Source organism: Anomaloglossus baeobatrachus, chromosome 5 (genome assembly GCF_048569485.1).
Source record: "Anomaloglossus baeobatrachus isolate aAnoBae1 chromosome 5, aAnoBae1.hap1, whole genome shotgun sequence".
Lineage (NCBI taxonomy): Eukaryota > Metazoa > Chordata > Amphibia > Anura > Aromobatidae > Anomaloglossus > Anomaloglossus baeobatrachus.
In genome coordinates this window covers 337,748,324-337,766,760 of record NC_134357.1, presented here as the reverse complement: position 1 = coordinate 337,766,760, position 18,437 = coordinate 337,748,324, and the positions used below count along the sequence as shown (strand labels likewise).

The 18,437-nt window shown below is 51.7% G+C and overlaps 1 long non-coding RNA gene across 1 annotated transcript in view; it reads left to right on the top strand.

Moving 5' to 3' along the window:
- LOC142310086 (uncharacterized) overlaps positions 1 to 18,437 on the top strand; it is a 338,210-nt gene that overhangs the window by 53,733 nt on the left and 266,040 nt on the right. The window contains exon 2 of the long non-coding RNA XR_012754081.1: positions 11,021 to 11,176. This is a non-coding gene — a long non-coding RNA (uncharacterized LOC142310086). The remainder of the gene's footprint in view (positions 1 to 11,020; positions 11,177 to 18,437) is intronic.

Sequence of the window (18,437 nt, the reverse complement as noted above, 5' to 3'; positions counted from 1 at the left end):
TGTGCCTGTCTGACTCTGAAGGAGGCCATCAGGTCTTTTGGTCGACTGGTGATACCTCACTGGGGTGGGGGTGTATGTGGTGAGTGAAATGACCTCTGACCCCTGGGTGTCCAGGGCGTCACACTTTTTCTATGCTTTTCAATGTTAAACACCTTCAGCACTTCGATGCCAAAAATGTATTATACATGTTTTTCCACGGACCCATAGACTTGTATTTGCCCCGTGTCATCCGTGGTGCTGAACATGTCTCTGAGTGGTTTGCACGGAAAAACAGTCCGTGTGAGAACATGCATATATGAGCAGCCCCATAGGTTATAATGGGTATGGGTGGTATTCATGAAAAAAAGGGAAGCAACATGTACTGGAAATAATTATGAAGGAGGCCTAAAACGGGCTTTACACACAGTGACATCGCTAGTGATGTCGCTGGTGAAAGCACCCGCCCCCGTCGGTTGTGCGTCACGAGCAAATCGCTGGCCGTGGCGCACAACATCGCTTACACCCGTCACACATACTTACCTGCCTAGCGACGTCGCTGTGGCCGGCGAACCGACTTCCTTTCTAAGGGAACGGTTCGTACAGCATCACAGCGGCGTCACTCAGCGGCCGCCCAATAGAAGCGGAGGGCAGAGATGAGCGGACGGAACATCCCACCCACCTCCTTCCTTCCTCATTGCCAGCGGCCGCAGGAATGATGAACAACCTGCGTCCTGCAACAGCAACGATAATCGAGATTAGAACGACGTGTCAACGATCAACGATTAGGTGAGTAATTTTGATCGTTAATGGTCATTCGTGCGTTTCACATGCAACAACATCGCTAACGAGGCCGAATGTTCGTCACGAATTCCATGACCCCAACAACATCTCGTTAGCGATGTCATTGCGTGTAAAGCCCGCTTTAGAGTGTTTATAGATCCAAAATTACCTGAATGATATAAAGCTGTGAATAACAATTGTAAAAACTTCCTCTAGAAGTATATATACATTCATACATACTGTATACACACATATGGAGGAGTTTTATATCCTTTTCCCCACACTTAACCCCTTAACGACCGCGGGCAATAAAATTACGTCCTAACGGTCATAGTAATAATCCCACTTGGCTGCCGCGGGCAGCCGGGGGGATCCGTGCACATGTCAGCTGATTTGTACAGCTGACATGTGTGCCTAGCAGACACGAGCAGATCCGCGATCTCTTAACCCCTTAAATGGCACTGTCAAGATGTGACAGCGCCATTATAATCGTGGTCGCGGTTAAACTTTACTCACTGCCCGACACCGGAAGTCACGTGACTTGATCACGTGGATCCAATGGTTGTCAAGGTAGCACAGGGTCATGTGATGACTCCTGTAGCTCACATGACTCACTTCCTGGTTCACACGGCCGACAGCTGTGTGAGACAGGAGATGAGCATATCTGGTGTTCAGTGATCAGAAAATGTGGAAGTGCAATCAGACTGCTGATCCATATAGCCCCCTATAGGGAGTAGTGAAATAAAAAAAAGTAGAAAAAAACGTTTTGAAAAATTAAAAAAATAAAAAAACCCTAAAAGTTCAAATCACCCCCCTTTCGCCCCATTGAAAATTAGGGATGATCAAATATCTCAAATATTCGGCTTCGCGAATATTTTCCGAATAGGTTGTCGCTATTCTACTATTCGCGAATATTCGATGCGCAATGTAAGTCTATGGGAAGCCTGAACAACAACTATTCGGAACTATTCAGGCTTCCCATAGACTTACATTGCACATCGAATAATCGAATAGCGGTGACCTATTTGGAAAATATTCGTGAAGCCGAATATTTGAGGTATTCGATCATCCCTACTGTCCATGCATTGCTTTCATGGAACTTCCCATATTTCAAGTTAACAGTATCTGCAAAGTTCTTATATATTTGGTAAGTTGTATTATTGTGTGGTCAGTTAGAAACGGACATAAAAGGTGCAATTTATCAAACAGCTTAGGATATTGCTAACAAATAAGTTAATGTTAGACTTTGTATAACTTTAAATTTTAGTGGTGTAAATAGGATAGAGAGGGGCCCATTGCTACATGATATGCCATAGCATATACACCCAGAACACAAAAAAACAGATCAGACCTGGCCTACAGTTCGGACCTGTATTAGAATAGGTTTTTTTTCAACTTTTTAGACATTTACCTTCAGCTATGCAACAACCTCTAAAATATTCTGCAATGTTCAGCCTAATGACAGATTTTAAGCACTTCCAAAGCTTGTCCCTGCAGTGTTATTAATAAATCTGCTCCACTGTGGCATTCAGATCATGTAAATTTTTGTGCCAGTGTAACTAATGAAAGTAAAATAATTTCCATTTTAGTACATTCTCTAGGCCAACCTGTAAATCATAGGTCATAGGTCGATGTTCAGCACGAGTAACAAGACAATGTTGATCCAGATAAGGTTATTCCGCCCTGTATTACTAATAATAATATGGTGATGTATTCTGGGGCCTAATCACTTTTTTTTAACTTGGTTGTCCTAACTAGGCAATCTCTGTTCATATGAAGTTGGGGTTCCCAAGCAGTTCCTGGGTAACCATCCATTACATTGGATGGTTACCTTGGGTGGACCCAGTGTCAAGCTGCCACCAGGTGAAGCCAGAGCTCTGCAGCAGAAGACACTACACAGAGCAACGAGAACCAGGAAGTAAATACACAGCGTTCTCATACACTGCCTCACAGCACAGCAGACAAGCAGAACTGCAGGGCATGCGAGGAATAGTCAGGCAGGCTGGGTCAAACACCGTACGGGCAGAAGCAGGACCGGAGGAACAAGCAGAAGCAGAGTCAAAGTCAGGCCAAGGTCAGTACCGGAAGAAGCAACCGAGTGGGGAAATAGAAGAGGGGACAGAGGACAGGAGGGACGACCAGGGGACAGAACACAGACAAGGGCACAGGAACAGACAGATCAGGATATCACTCACAGGACCAGAAATCACAGTGCTAAGCTTATAGCCGGCCCTGGTTCACTGGAAATGTCAGCTTTTAAGGCATCCAGGGTCCGGAAGTGAGGCCCGAGAGAAGGCTCCGCCCCCTAGCCATGTGGACGGGGAGGCGAACCATGACACCCAGACTGTAAAAGTCTGGATCTGTGCCGTTTCCAACGTACCCAAGTACCAGACCCAGGCCCAGAATTGTAAGGGAATTCAGGATAATGATCCAGATCCCCAGATCCGGCAACTCAGTAAATAAAAAAAAAAAAACTAAAGGAAAAAACTAAAGGAAAAATAAAGAAAATAAGAATGAACCAAGCGTTTCATACTGGCCGAGTCTTCGGCACGGCTATAACCGCTTCCAGGCCACTCATTCTTCTTTTGGGGCTCATTATTGCTCATCCATATGCTCTGCTTTTTCCTGCCCTTGCCTACCCTGGGGTCTGTGATTTGTTGTAGTCAGACACGCCCCCAGCCTGTGTGACAGCATCTAGCTGCAACTAATCACATGTGTTGTATGCAGGTCACTGTAGATTGGAGTAAAATTAAGTAAACAAATAAAAAAAACTGAGATAGGGTCCTACATATTATCATACCCAGCACAGAAAGTGTGCCGCCCCCGTGCCAGCAGCTGGCGCTGCTCGGGTCCGGGGCCTGCTGGGGTGGTGGTTTGAGGGTCTCCGGACCCAGGGGTCTCCCGGACACGCCGAATAAATAGGGGGACGTAGATGTACAGGCTAGACCTTATAAAGTTTGTGACGCCACCAACGGTGTGTGGTGAGTTGGGAAACTACCGCTGCTGTGATGGGGCACCCGGGGGAGATGTAGTGGCAGCTGGATGTTAACCCCTCCGTGGGTAGGGATAGTTGCCCCGGGGCCCAGTGTCTAGTGCAGGGTATAGCGATGGCAAGGGGATGCTTGTTTACTCACAGTCAATTAATCACACGAGTCTCTGGTAAACCAAGGTGCTGGTGGCCGGTGCCACAGCCGGTTGCATTCGGGTCCCCCACCCAGGCTGGTGGTCTCTATCCTTTTCCTATGCACTGACTTTGTGTAAATGGACTTCCCAGTCTGGAACTCAGGAGTCCACTCCCGGCTGGATGTGGCCTAAGGAGCCGTGCCCGCAGACGCTGGCCCGTGGGATCTATGGGCCCTGGCGGTGACCTCTTATCCCTATCAGTGGGCTGTTGTCTTCTATGAGGGACTTTGGGTGGGACAGGACCTCTAGTCCTGGCCTCAATCGGTTAATTAACCAGGCCGCTTGTTTCCGCTTCTGGCTTCAGGGTTCGAGTACCCCCCTTTGTGCTCCGGTTTTCGGGTCGGTTCCCCGGGTCGGTACCGGCAGGCTACAACCTTTTCCCTAAGGGGGGGTGACTAGGGTTTCAGGTCGGTTGTGTGTTTCCTAAGTGAGGGAGGGTGTTATGCGGGGGCCTATTTGTGACTACCTGGTTTTGTCAGGGCGTCACATTCCCCCTTGGTTTAATACAGACCGTCCGGGGGCTGTCCAACCACCAACATTTTTTGAACTGAACTGGAAAAGATGAAAAGGTTAAAACAGATTACAATTATACTAACATATTTACATTCAAGCATATTGGTTTCTTCCCTTACGGGAGGCATTTTTCTTAAACGTTGCACAATAAAAACCGGGACGGGATGGACCGGGTCCTTCTCACCTCACCCCCCCAAAACAACCTAGCCCTGATGCCACCACTAAAACACAGGTTGGCACCCCTTGTCCAAGTCCAGGGTCGGTCCGGGTGTTGCCCAAACGGGCCGGGTAAAAAGTTCCTTACCCGGCAGTCCTTTTTCAAGGGCCCCACGTCCAGGGGACCCCTGACCTGGAGGGTAGTCACTGGTTTTGCTGGTGACAGGGCCTCGGCCGACTCTACCTCAGTCCCGTCCTCCAATCAATCTCTCCAGAGACTGCGGCTGGGTGAGAAGGTTGGTCAGGGACTATTTACAAGACCCAATAGTTTATGGGTTGGCCTGAAAGTTCATGGCCATTGTCTTTTTAACTGTAAACACGGGAACTGTAGACGGTCCCAATGGGGTCTTTAAACTAAAGGTAGCTGGGAACCACCATCTAACATTCTTCATCGGGGCTGGAAATTGGCGGAGAGGGGTGGGTGTGCAGCTGGGCACCCATTCTCACCCGCCTCCTCACATCGAGGGCAAACCACCCCCCCTCTCCACAGTGCCGGGTGTACGTCACCAGCTCCCCGGGCTCCAGGTCCCGGTCTGGGTGGCCAACGGGCAGATGAGGGGCCACGTCCCTCCGGGACACGAATATTTCGGTCTGCAGGCCCGGCTCGTATATAAAGCCTCACCACTTGTGGGGGTTAAAGTGCCGGACCTGGCCTTCATACGTCGGGCCCCTCACCCGGAAAGTGGCGTTTCTTAGATGGTCCTTTTCGCTGTAGGTCCGGGACAGGACCTCTGCCTTCCTCTTTTGCCGGGCAGCAATCTCCTTGCCTAGCTGGCGCCGCTGCCGCTTTCAGCAGCATCTGCTGCCTGCTCCTGCTAAGCCTGCGCGGGGGCCGGGCCCAGCCGGTGCCCCTCCATGCCGGATACGACCGGCACTTTTGGCAATGGAGGGCCCTGCTGTGATATGGCCCGTTTGGCTGCCCCGCAGGTGCATTCCTGCTGTGCCTCAGCCGAGGCTGGGAGTCTGGGAGTGGTTAGTGTCTTGAGCGGTGCTGGCTTCCGGTCGGGGACTGTCTCCGCTGCGGCCGGGCGGATGGCCGGGGCCGTCGTCATTGCGGGCGTTTCTTCCTCCGGGACCGGACAGGACATTTTTCGGGCAGTGCGCTGGCGTGGAGCTTGCACGGGTGCCGGGGTGGTGACAGGCTCGCTGTCGGCGGCTTCCGTTGCTGGGTCCTCGCGAGCCGATGGAACAGGTACCGCTGCCGGTGTTGGTGGCAGCGGACCAAGCGGGGTGTCAGCAACAGGTGCGGGCGGCGAGGAAAGCAGCGTGGCGGGCAGGGGCAGACCGGGCCCCTCAGCCTGGTCAGCCAGTCCCTGAGGGAAATAGGGACGTGGGTCGATTACCCGCTCCTCCGAGGCTGCCTCCATTTCATGGGCCCGAACGGCTGCAGCTAACTCCACCATCTCGGCCATCCATCGTTTGAGCAGAAAGCTCGCCTGCACCTGTATCCGGCGGCACATACGCTCCGTCTGGGCTTCCACCCAGTCGGCTGTTCCAAGCGTGGGCTACTTCACTGCGGGCTTGCCAGACGGGTCGGCCATGTTGCACTGCTGGTATCCAGGACGAGAAGGGTGGCAGGGTCCTGGAGTCCCTGCCCTTTATTTGCTCGGTCACATGTTGCAGAATCTTCACTCGCCCACTTTGGTCTTTTGCCGACACCTCTTTCTGCGGCCGGTTAGTTTAATTTTTCGTCTTCCAGGCTCGCTTTACGGCTGTGTTCCCAGGGGGCGGGGCTTTGGCTTTCGCGCTCTTTTCTCGGTGAAGAAGATGCTGGGCTGCAGTTTTTGCGCCCAAAGATTGCGACCAAAATGGTGACTTCTGAAAATTTAGCAACGGATCACCGCTGACTGTCCAATACAAGGCGCACTTCCACAAGGTATGGTAAGGTGGATGGGTAAGTATCCTGTTCGTGACGCCAAGTTTTGGGGTGTGCCACCCCCGTGCCAGCAGCCGGCGCTGCCCGGGTTCGGGGCCTGCTGGGGTGGTGGCTCGAGGGTCTCCGGACCCGGGGGTCTCACGGACACGCTGAATAAATGGGGGGATGTAGATGTACGGGCTAGGCCGTATAAAGTTTGTGACGCCACCCACGGTGTGTGGTGAGTTGGGACCTGCTGTGATGGGGCACCCGGGGGAGATGTAGTGGCAGCTGGATGTTAACCCCTTCATGGGTAGGGATGGTGGCCCCGGGTCCCAGTGTCTAGTGCAGGGTATAGCGACGGCAAGGGGATGCTTGTTTACTCACAGTCAATAAATCACACGAGTCTCTGGTAAACCAAGGTGCTGGTGGCCGGTGCCGCAGCCAGTTGCATTCGGGTCCCCCACCCAGGCTGGTGGTCTCTATCCTTTTCTTATGCACTGACTTTGTGTAAATGGACTTCGCAGTCTGGAACTCAGGAGTCCGCTCCTGGCTGGATGTGGCCTAAGGAGCCATGCCCGCAGACGTTGGCCCGTGGGATCTATGTGCCCTGGCGGTGACCTCTTATCCCTATCGGTGGGCTGTTGTCTTCTATGAGGGACTTTGGGTGGGACAGGACCTCTAGTCCTGGCCTCAATCGGTTAATTAACCAGGCCGCTTGTTTCCGCTTCTGGCTTCAGGGTCCGAGTACCCCCCTTTGTGCTCCAGTTTCCGGGTCGGTTCCCCGGGTCGGTACCGGCGGGCTACAACCCTGTCCCAGTCCACCTCGGTTCTGCCGAGCCGTCTTCCCGACTCCTGCTGACGGAGACCACCGTCTGCCTCCTAGCCAAGGCACCAGGGCTCCTACCCTGGCACCGTTCAACTTGAACTTTTCCTGCTTGAGCTACACTTAGCGCCAGCCCACACTCCTCTCCAAACTGAACTCCAAACTTTCACTGCTTGTTTTCCCACCCCGGGCTGTCTAGACACCTGGGTGGGCGTGTCCCAACCGCCTGGTCACGCCCACTGGTGTGTCTATCTTTCTCTAAGGGGGGGTGATTAGGGTTTCAGGTCGACTGTGTGTTTCCTAAGTAAGGGAGGGTGTTATGCGGGGGCCTATTTGTGACTACCTGGTTTTGCCAGGGTGTCACAAAAGCATATGGCTACAGGTGTTTTTTTTTAAAAATATCTAAATAAATAATTTTCTAGAAACAACGTGTGGTCCACCCTATATTGATACCCAGCCATGATAAAGCCTGATAGCTGGGCCCCTCTCCAGCCTAAAAATAGCAGCCTGCAGCCACCCAGAATTGCCGCATCTAATAGATGTAACAATGCCGGTACTTTACCCGACTCTTCCTGATTGCCCTGGTGCAGTGGCAATCGGAGTAATAAGGAGTCAATGTCAGCTCACAGGTGCCACTAAGCCCTAGATTAGTAATGGGAGGTGTCTATGAGATCACCTATTACTAAACTGTTAGTGAAAAGAAATAAACACAAATACTGAAAAAAATCCTTTATTTGAAATAAAACAAAAAGCACCCTCTTCCACCACTTTATTAACCCCTGAAACACCCCTGCAAGTCCGATGTAATCCACACAAGGTCCCATAATGATTCCAGCTCTGCTACATCTGAAAGCACAACGAGTGGCCATAGAACAATGACTGCCCGCTGTGAGCTTCAGGCAGAGACTGAATGAGCTGTGCAATCAGCCGTGACATCACTCAGATGATACGCTGTCACAGCTGGAGGTTCCCACTGTCCTCTACCAGTGACTGAAAATCACCTGAGTGACGTCACTGCTGATTGCGCAGCTCACTCAGTCTCTACCTGGAGCTCACAGTGGGTGGTGTTTGTTCTATGGCCGCTCGCCGTGTGTTCAGATGAAGCAGAGATGGAATCGTCATGGTCCTTGTGTGGATTACGTCAAACCTGCAGGGATATTTTTGGAGTTAATAAAGTGGTAAAAGAGGATGCTTTTTGTCTTTAATTTCAAATAAAGGATTTTTTCCGTGTTTGTGTTTCTTTATTTTCACTTACAGATTAGTAATGGGGGGTCTCATAGATGCCTCCTATTACTAATCTAGGTCTTAGTAGCAGCTATGAGCTGTCATTAACCCCTTATTACCCCGATTGCCATAACACCAGGACAACTGGGAAGAGCCGAATGAAGTGCTGGCATTGTCACATCTAATGGATGCAACAATTTCGGGCAGCTGCAGGCTGCTATTTTTAGGCTAGGGGGAGCACAATAAGCACGGGTCCCCAGACTCAGAATAGCAGCCCCTAGCTGTCTGGCTTTATCATTGCTGGATATCAAAAAAGGAGAGGACTGCACATTGTTTTTTAAAAATGTATTTTTATATTTTTTATTTTTTTTTCAAGTTGCATGCTTTCTTTTTTTTCAAGTTGCATGCTTCAAATTGCATGGTTCCTCTTATTTTGATACAAAGCCAAGATAAGTGCACGGATGGGAGCTGCAGCCTATAACCATATGCTTTACCTGTGCTGGGTATCATAATATGGGGGAATCCTATGCCAATTTTTTAACTTATTTATTTTTACTCCAATCTACAGTGACCCACAGACAGTGCCGGTGATTGGTTGCAGTTAGACGCTGTCACACAGGCTGACTGCAACCAATCACAGATGTCAGGACTGCCAGTGGGTGGGGGAAGCAGTGAATATGGATGATCAATAATGAGTGGTCCCAGAAGAAGAATGAGCGGCCTGGAAGCAGTTACAGATGTGCCAAAGACTCGGTCAGTATCAAGCGCTTCCTTCAATTCCCCTATCCCTTCTACCACCATTTTTACGTGCCGGATTCTGGTCCCCTTAGACTTATATGGGGACCGGCGTCCTGCCAAATATCCGGGATCAATTCCGTGCCGGATCCGGATTTTTTTTAATCCGGTTAGGTCCACCGGTCCTAGTTATCTGCCAGTTCGGATATCACTAATTATCACTCATTTATTGACAACTGTGTAATATTCCAATTCTCCTCAGCACCAGCCTCAACTTTTCTTTGTAATAAAGGTTGATCAATGGGATACCTTGCATTTAAGAAGAGATTGTCCCATTAAGACAACAGCTTTAAAGTCATAAATGATTAACCAGGTGTACTTGTGTTATTTCAAACTTTAACAAGGTGACAAAGCCGTGGCTGTTTACTTACACTGTTTGTCATTTCTGTTACTGTAAGTATGCTTAATGCATTTCTTTGTACTGTTCTCTGACAAAAAAAGCAATAAAAAAACTTTGTAAGGCACCCAATCGCTTCTACAATTGTCACTAAATGAACACACAAAAGAAATAGCTTAATGAATTACTTTTCAAATCCAACAGCTGGAATGACAAGAAACCAAAGTGCTTAAATTATCGAGAATCAAAAGTTTCACTTAATGCTTACCCGTTATTTCAAGTGACTGTTCAGAATAAGCTGTCATGTATGTTCATGAGGAATAATACTATTTCTAGCCAATATATGATTTGTATCCTGCATTTTACAATAGTTTCCACCTCTGCAGGCTCTCTCTAAGCCCCCCTGTCATGTCTGGGTTTCCAGTACGTGTGGTGTCCATTTGTGGAAAGGTGAGGAATACACTTGCAGTGTCGGCCTCTGGCCACAGGAGGTCTCTGTCATCTCTTGCATAGACTCTATGGTATACTTTAGGGCTCTGTTGTAGGCCTCATGGTGTACAGCAGTGATTCCAGTGACTAGAAAGAGATGGGACATGAGTGAGCAAAATCTGTCACCATGGTGTCCTTTATATCCCGGATGCAATGTGTTCCTGTTCCAGTAACATCCCCAACGGAGCTCTTTCTCTCACTGATGGATGACTATGGTTGGATGCAGAATTTTATTTCCCAGAAGACACCTGCTGTGACTCTTGTGGACGGCCTTCTGATCCTGTGACGTCTGATCCATGCTTAGATATCTGCTAGATCCTTTCAAATGTAAGTCCTGAGCTCAGGCGATGCTGCAGAAACTCATTGGGATCATGCACATGGATTTAGAGTTGATCGCCAAAAGTAGTTAGGTTTCAATCTTGTGAGAACAAAAGTTTGTCAGCACAACCAAGGTGCTTACAGTAAAGAGACTTTGTTCATTTTATTAATCAAACCTCCATTTGAAGTGACTACCTGGGCAGGAGGATTAGGGTTGGTTAGAGACAAGATAAGTTTATGAACTGTTGTGCTGCACCACCAAAGAGCCAGCTTGTTTACTCAATAATTAACACCATCCTTTGTATGTTAACCTACTGACTGCTGCAGAAGCACCGCTTAGATAAATTGCTGAGTTATCGCCTGGAACATTCCAGGTCTGTGCTGATTATAGATGACAGGGGTCCTGGTCAATCCTGCTTAGATATCTATATATATAATTGCCTTATTCTGTCTGTCTGTCTTGCTCCAAAATTGTGTCGTTACAGTGACAATTGTGTCGTTACAGTGACAACCAGCGGAATGGCCGCTGGGCTCGGCATGGCTCCGCCCCCCCTGCACGGATTGGACGCTCGCCCTGGCTCTCTGCACGCATTGGATGCTCGCCCTGGCCCCGCCCCCCACACGCATTCCCCGAACCCACACGGTGACGCCCGACTCCCAGGTGACTGCTGCAGCTCGGAAGCCCACACCGGCAAGAAAAAGTGGAGAAAAGCCACTAGCTTACCCCGCCTCCTGACACACGTGTGCTGGAGCCAGCGTAGGCTGGTATCCATGGTACACATCAGGTAACTATAGAAACCGCTTTCCTTAGTTACCCGATGTGTAACATGGTTACTAGCTTACCCCGGCTCCTGGCACACGTCAGTGTCGCGGGCAAGGAAGGACGCCACTGCGCTGCGCTCGCTAACGCTCGGGTCCGGCGCTGCTGCGATGGCTGCTCGGTGGCTCGAACGGTGGGCCAGATCCGGGGACTCGAGCGGCGCTACTCGCCCATGAGTGAAAGGGGGTAGTTTGGTTTGGGGATTTGGTCCGTGACGCCACCCACGGATTGTGGTGAGGTTGGGCACCACCGCTGCTGGTGACGGGGATCCTGGGAGCGATGGCAGGGAGCAGCTGGGATGTGGTTTTCCCCCTCCATGGGTAGGGGTTGGTGGTCCCGGGGCCCGGTGAGATGACAGGGAGGCAGGGTTGGATGGGTGCAGGGTCGCTTGGACTGCGCAGCACGGTGCCAGATGGCACGGTAGTACTCACTCAGCCACAAAGGTACGCAAAGTCTCTGGTAAACCAAACGGCTGGATGGACGGGTCCCGCAGCCGGCTGCTGTGGCTTCTCCTGGACGGTTAGTGGTGGCTGCCTTTCCCTGCACCTTTGTGTATGTTCGGTCCCGATGGATTCCCACTGGTAACCCGCTCCCCAGCGTGTGTATGTGCCGCTCCCCGGTTCGGTACCAGCAGGCCACCGCCCATCCCCGGTCCTACGGTTTTGCGTTGATCTGCCTCTCCTGCAGACGGCCACCACCGTCTGCCAACCTTGCTCTTGGTGCCCGGGCCACACACCCGGACACGGTCAGTTTGCTCCTCTCCTACCACTTCCATCACTGTTCTCTGCACTGACTGACTCTCTGATCCCAACTGACTTCCTTCTCCCGCCTCCAGGACCGTGAACTCCTCAGTGGGTGGTGCCAACCGCCTGGCTCCACCCCACCTGGTGTGGACATCAGCCCCTGGAGGGAGGCAACAAAGATTTTGTGTCTGGCTGATGTGTCTGTCTCAGGGTGGGGGCGTATGTTGTAGTACCTGTGACAACCTGGCTAGTCCAGGGTGCCACATTCCCCCTTGGTTAAATGCAGACCGTCCGCGGGCTGCCCGTCCATCACCGGTTTTATTTTTCTTTTCAACTGTAAAAATATTAAATAACATGTAACGGTAAACATTAAGCATACTTCAGGTCATCTTGAACATTGCAAAAACACATATATTTACATTTTTAATAACAACGGACAGCTTCCGCTCTCCCACCCAAGCAACCTAGCCCTGATGCTGCCCCTAAGAAGTGGGCAGCACCCCTTGACCCCAGTCCAGATCCAGGCTGCCTGAGCGGGAACGGGTACAGTGCCTCGCACCCGGCTGTCACTTCAGGGGATCCCACGTCCATTGGGGACCCCTGACCCCCGGAGGATTGCCACCGGTTGCAGTAGTGGCGGGCCTGGGCCATCTCTTTCCTCCAGGCCCATCCTCCAAATCAGCCTCTCCGGAGGCGGCAACGGAAACATGCCCCAACATATTTACGATCCCACCAGTTCGTGGGTGCCCTGCGAGTTCTCAGGCATGTCCATGAAGAGTTCCTCATGCCAACGGTACAAAGGGTCCCTAAGGGGAAAACTTGCCGGCACCAGCAGGATCAATCACGATGTCAATCAGGTTACTTTCTCGGTTGATTCATTCATTTACTGATTTACTTAACAGGTTACGGTACTGGTGGTCCCAATGGGGACAACGGTGCAACGGAGGGACCGCTGCCTTACTTCAAGTCCACACCACAGGCCGGAGGAGGGGACTGGGCCGGTTCTTGGGCCTCCTCTCAGCTTGGCATCAAGGGCAAACCAGTCCCTCTCTCCACAGTGCCGCGTGTATGTCACTAGATCGCCTGGGAGCAAGTTACGGCCCGGGTGGCCCTCCAGTAGGTGGGCATTGACATCCCTACGGGCAACAAACACCTCAGCTTCCAGGCCCGGCTCAAAAATAAATCCATACCCCCTACGGGGGTTGAATCTTCGTACATGGCCCTCGTATCTCGGGCCTCGTACCCGGAAGGTGGCTCTGCGGAGGTTCTCCTTTTCTTGGATCGTGCGGGCTATCAACTCAGCCTTCCGCTTCTCCCTCTCCGCGATTTCCCGGCCCAGCTGGCTCAGCTCCCTGTCCCAATAAGGGGTGTTTGGCTGCCCCTGCAAGCAGGTCGGGCCCCGCAGGGCTTCCTCCACACTGCCCACTACTGGCGTTCGCTGTGGAAGGTCCCGCGGTGTCATGGCCTGGGGTGCTGCCTCGCAGCGGTGACCCGGCGCAGCCTGAGCCGAGGCGTGGGATATGGGTACAGGGGTCCTCACCTGCTGAGCCTCCGCCTCCTCCTGGACGGCACGGATCACCGGAGCCAAAATGGTGTAGGGCACGGTCACTTTCGATGCCGCCGGTGCGTCTTCGCAGACTGACGCTGCCCTCGGGAGCTTCCACGGAAGCGGTGCGGGTCGTATGCAGACTTCGTCTGCAGGTTGGTCCGCTCGGGCGGACTGGCAGGGTTCCGCTACCGGTTGTAGGGGTAGCGGACCTAGTGACGGGGCGGCAGCAGCCAACATGGGTAGCGGGGGAGGCAGCAGGCTGAGCGGGCGCAGACCGGGCCCCTCAGCCGCGACGACCGATCCCGTAGGAACACAGGGGCGTGGGTCGCTTACCCGCTCCTCCAAGACTTCCTCCACCTCGCGTCTCCGTATGGTCGCCACCACATCCGCCATGTCGGCCTCCCACTCCTCCAGGAGGAGCTGCACTTGCACCTGCAGACGGCTGCTCAGTTGGACGGTCCAGATCTCCACCCACGCTGCGGTGCCGGGCGCGGGCTCGGGGACTGTGGGGCTACCGGACGGGCGGTACATGCTGGCAGCGGTATCTTCCAGGAACCAAATGGCGGTAGAGTCCTGGCGTCCCTGCTTTTATAGCTTCGGTTTACATGCGGCTGGATGCCATCCGTCCCCCCTTGGTCTTTTCTCGGCACCTCCTCTTCAGGGGCGGGGCTTAGGCTTTCGCGCCTCCACTGCTCGAGAAGATGCTCGAGCGGGAAAATCTTCGCGCCCAAGATGGCGGATTCTGAAATTTTTCGGCCGGACACCGCCGGCGGGGCACAAGGCGCACTTCTACAAGCTGGCAGAATTGTAAGATCCTGTTCGTGACGCCAAGTTGTCGCGGGCGGGGAAGGACGCCGCTGTGCTGCGCTTGCTAACGCTCGGGTCCGGCGCTGCTGCGATGGCTGCTCGGTGGCTCGAGCGGTGGGCTGGATCCGGGGACTCGAGCGACGCTCCTCGCCCGTGAGTGAAAGGGGGTAGTTTGGTTTGGGGATTTGGTCCGTGACACCACCCACGGGTTGTGGTGAGGTTGGGCACCACCGCTGCTGGTGACGGGGATCCCGGGAGCGATGGCAGGGAGCAGCTGGGATGTGGTTTTCCCCCTCCGTGGGTAGGGGTTGGTGGTCCCGGGGCCCTGTGAGATGGCAGGGAGGAAGGGTTGGATGGGTGCAGGGTCGCTTGGACTGCGCAGCGCGGTGCCAGACGGCACGGTAGTACTCACTCAGCCACAAAGGTACGCAAAGTCTCTGGTAAACCAAACGGCTGGATGGACGGGTCCCGCAGCCGGCTGCTGTGGCTTCTCCTGCACGATTAGTGGTGGCTGCCTTTCCCTGCACCTTTGTGTATGTTTGGTCCCGATGGATTCCCACCGGTAACCCGCTCCCCAGCGTGTGTATGTGCCGGAGGAGCCCTTTTGCCCGCAGGCTCTGGCCCTTGGAACTCTAGCTGTGGCGGTAGCTGTATTTCCTTTTGCTGGTCGGACGGTTGCCTTCAATCGGGTCTTGGCTGTTAGGAAACCCCTGGGGTTCCGGTCACTGACGGATTTGACCTCTAATGGCGACTCCAAGCCTGGTCGGGATCCGTAGGCCCTGCCTGTGTGTGCTGGCTTCACTTCGCTCCCCGGTTCGGTACCGGCGGGCAACCGCCCGTCCCCGGTCCTACGGTTCCGAGTTGATCTGCCTCTCCTGCAGACGGCCACCACCATCTGCCATCCTTGCTCTTGGTGCCCGGGCCACACACCTGGACACGGTCAGTTTGCTCCTCTCCTACCACTTCCCTCACTGTTCTCTGCACTGACTGACTCTCTGATCTCAACTGACTTCCTTCTCCCGCCTCCAGGACCGTGAACTCCTCAGTGGATGGTGCCAACCGCCTGGCTCCACTTCACCTGGTGTGGACATCAGCCCCTGGAGGGAGGCAACAAGGATTTTGTGTCTGGCTGATGTGCCTGTCTCAGGGTGGGGGTGTATGTTGTAGTACCTGTGACGACCAGGCTAGTCCAGGGCGCCACATCAGCACTGTCGCTTCTCCACTTTGTCGGATCCGGCGCGCTCCCGTGCACTGTGTACATTACAGTTGGCGCTCGACAAGCTCCAATCACGTGTTGTTATGTGACCAGGAAGTTGCGGCGCAGCCACTGTCCTGTACACAGTGTACGGCTGCCTTCAGACGTCCGTGTCACACATAGCACACATGCATGTATATACACACATAGCAGACACACATGGATACACCGTGTGCATACACACATAGCACACATGCATGTATACACACACACTGAGCACATATACACACATAGCAGACACACATGGATACACCGGCGCATACACACATAGCACACGTGCATGTATACACACACACATAGCAGACACGCATGGATACACCGAGCGCATACACATATAGCGCACATGCATGTATATACACACACACAGCAGACACACATGGATACACTGGCGCATACACACATAGCACACATGCATGTACATACACACACACACACACACACACACTCTGCTGTATACTCACCCAGCGATGCGGTCCTGCACTGAAGTCCCCAGCGCTGTTCCCGCTTCCAGCTCCTCAGGGCACTGAATATTCAGTGAGTATAATGAGCGGCGATAAGGAGCGGGAGGCAGCAGAGCCGGAGACAGCATCTCTGGAGAGAAGTAAATATAGAAAATATTTTTATTAAAAAGACCCATATTTTCTCTGGTATGTTTTACACTGATGTCGCACGGATCACATCAGTGTGTGATCCGTGTGACATCCGTGCTGCCGAAGATGCCTGGGTGTGTGCGTGCGGGGTCATGAAAAGTCACACGGTCCGTGTGCAAACACGGACGTGTGAGGCACATCATAGAATAACATGGGTACGTGTGACATCCATGTTACAAAATGCATGTCACATGTACCTAAAACACGGACGTCTGAAACCAGCCTACGGCAGCGCGCCGGATCCGACAAAGTGGAGAAAAGCCGGATGTGTGAAACCACTAGCTTACACAGGCTCCCGGCACACATGTGCCGGAGCCGGCGTAGGCTGGTAACCAGTGTACACATTGGGTAACTATGGAAACCGCTTTGCATAGTTACCCGATGTGTACCATGGTTACTAGCTTGCCCCGGCTCCCTGCCCATTCAGATCGTTGGTCTCCCACTGTCAAACACGCCGATGCGTGCTGCACAGCAGGAAACCAACAAGCAAAAATTAAACCAGCACTGTCGCTTTGCATAGTTACCCAATGTGTACCATGGTTATCAGCTTACCGACGTTTGCTGGTAACAAATCGTACACAGTCCTGTAACTATGGAAAGCGCTTTCGTTAGTTACCCAATGTGTACCATGGTTACCACCTTACCCCCGGCTCCCGGCACATGTGTGCTTGAGCCGGCGTACGCTAGTAACCATGGTACACATCGGGTAACTAAACAAAGCGCTTTGCATAGTTACCCGATTGTGTAACATGGTTACCAGTGTACCCCGGCTCCCTGCCAATTCAGATCGATGGTCTCCCACTGTCAAACACGCCGATGCGTGCTGCACAGCGGGAGACCAACGAGCAAAAAATTAACCATCATTATTCAAGACTTGCTGATTATATTATTATTCAATCTGCTAACCTACATACACATTCTAGACTACCCGATACGTTAGAATCGGGCCACCTTCTAGTATGTTATATTTGTACTGGGTGTTCGTTTGTGTGACTGGGATAAGTTCCCGTTGCATCCTTAGTAAAGTTCTCTGAAACAGTATGGTTTTGTTCTTTTTCCACGGCCTGTTGTATCCTCGAGAGACCCCCTGGATTACGTCAGATGTGGAAACTTTACATTATTTCTAATAAATTGGTAAATAAGGAAGTGTCTTGTTTTTATTTCTCTCTTTTTATATCTTTCAGGTTTCCATTGTGGACTACGTTGGATTCCTTGGACTACTTTGGACCTCCATGGCTTTTCTAAAAATTACTAATAAATTGGTGAACCAGGGAGAAAGTCTGGGAGTGATATTTTTTATTAAAATATTTTTTTGTGTTTTTCAATCTTTACACTTACTGAGTTAATAATGAGGGTGTCTGATAGATGCCTCTCCATTACTAACCCCAGGGCTTGATGCCAGCTGACATTACACAGCTGACATCAACCCTATAAACCATTACCTTGACTTCCACCACATCAGTTAAATCTGGAAGAGCTGGGCAAAGCGCCAGAATTGGCGCAGCTAATGAATGTCAGCCAATTCTGGGGCAGCTGGGACTGGTATTTTTAGGCTAGGAATGGCCTACCAACCATGGACTTTCCCAGCCTTATAATATCAGCCTGCAGCTGTCTGCTTTACTTTTGTTGGTTACCAAAAATGGTGGGGGGGATCCACGTCTTTTTTTTTTTTTTGTTTTATTTAATTATTTATTTGGATAAATAACTATAAGCTATCTATCTATCATATATCTATCTATCTATCATTTACCTATCTCTGCACACCTTTTACACATCCAAACCATTCATTTCAGTGTCATGCATTTTTTCGGTACGTCACATGGATGTCGCACGGATGTCACAAACGTACACATGAATGGCCAAAGAAATGGACAAAATGGAGCGTCCAACACGTGCGTTGTTTAAAAAGACAAGTGAAGGGGGCCTAATATTTAGTTGTCCTCAAGCTAGAGGGTAGAGACTAACTGCTATCAAGTGTCTTACACACAGCACACAAAAATATGAGAGATGGATTTTTGTCTCTATGTAGCATATGGTCACAAACAGCAGAAACATGGAGAACATAATACAGCTATACTAAGCAGTGTAGCTGTGAATC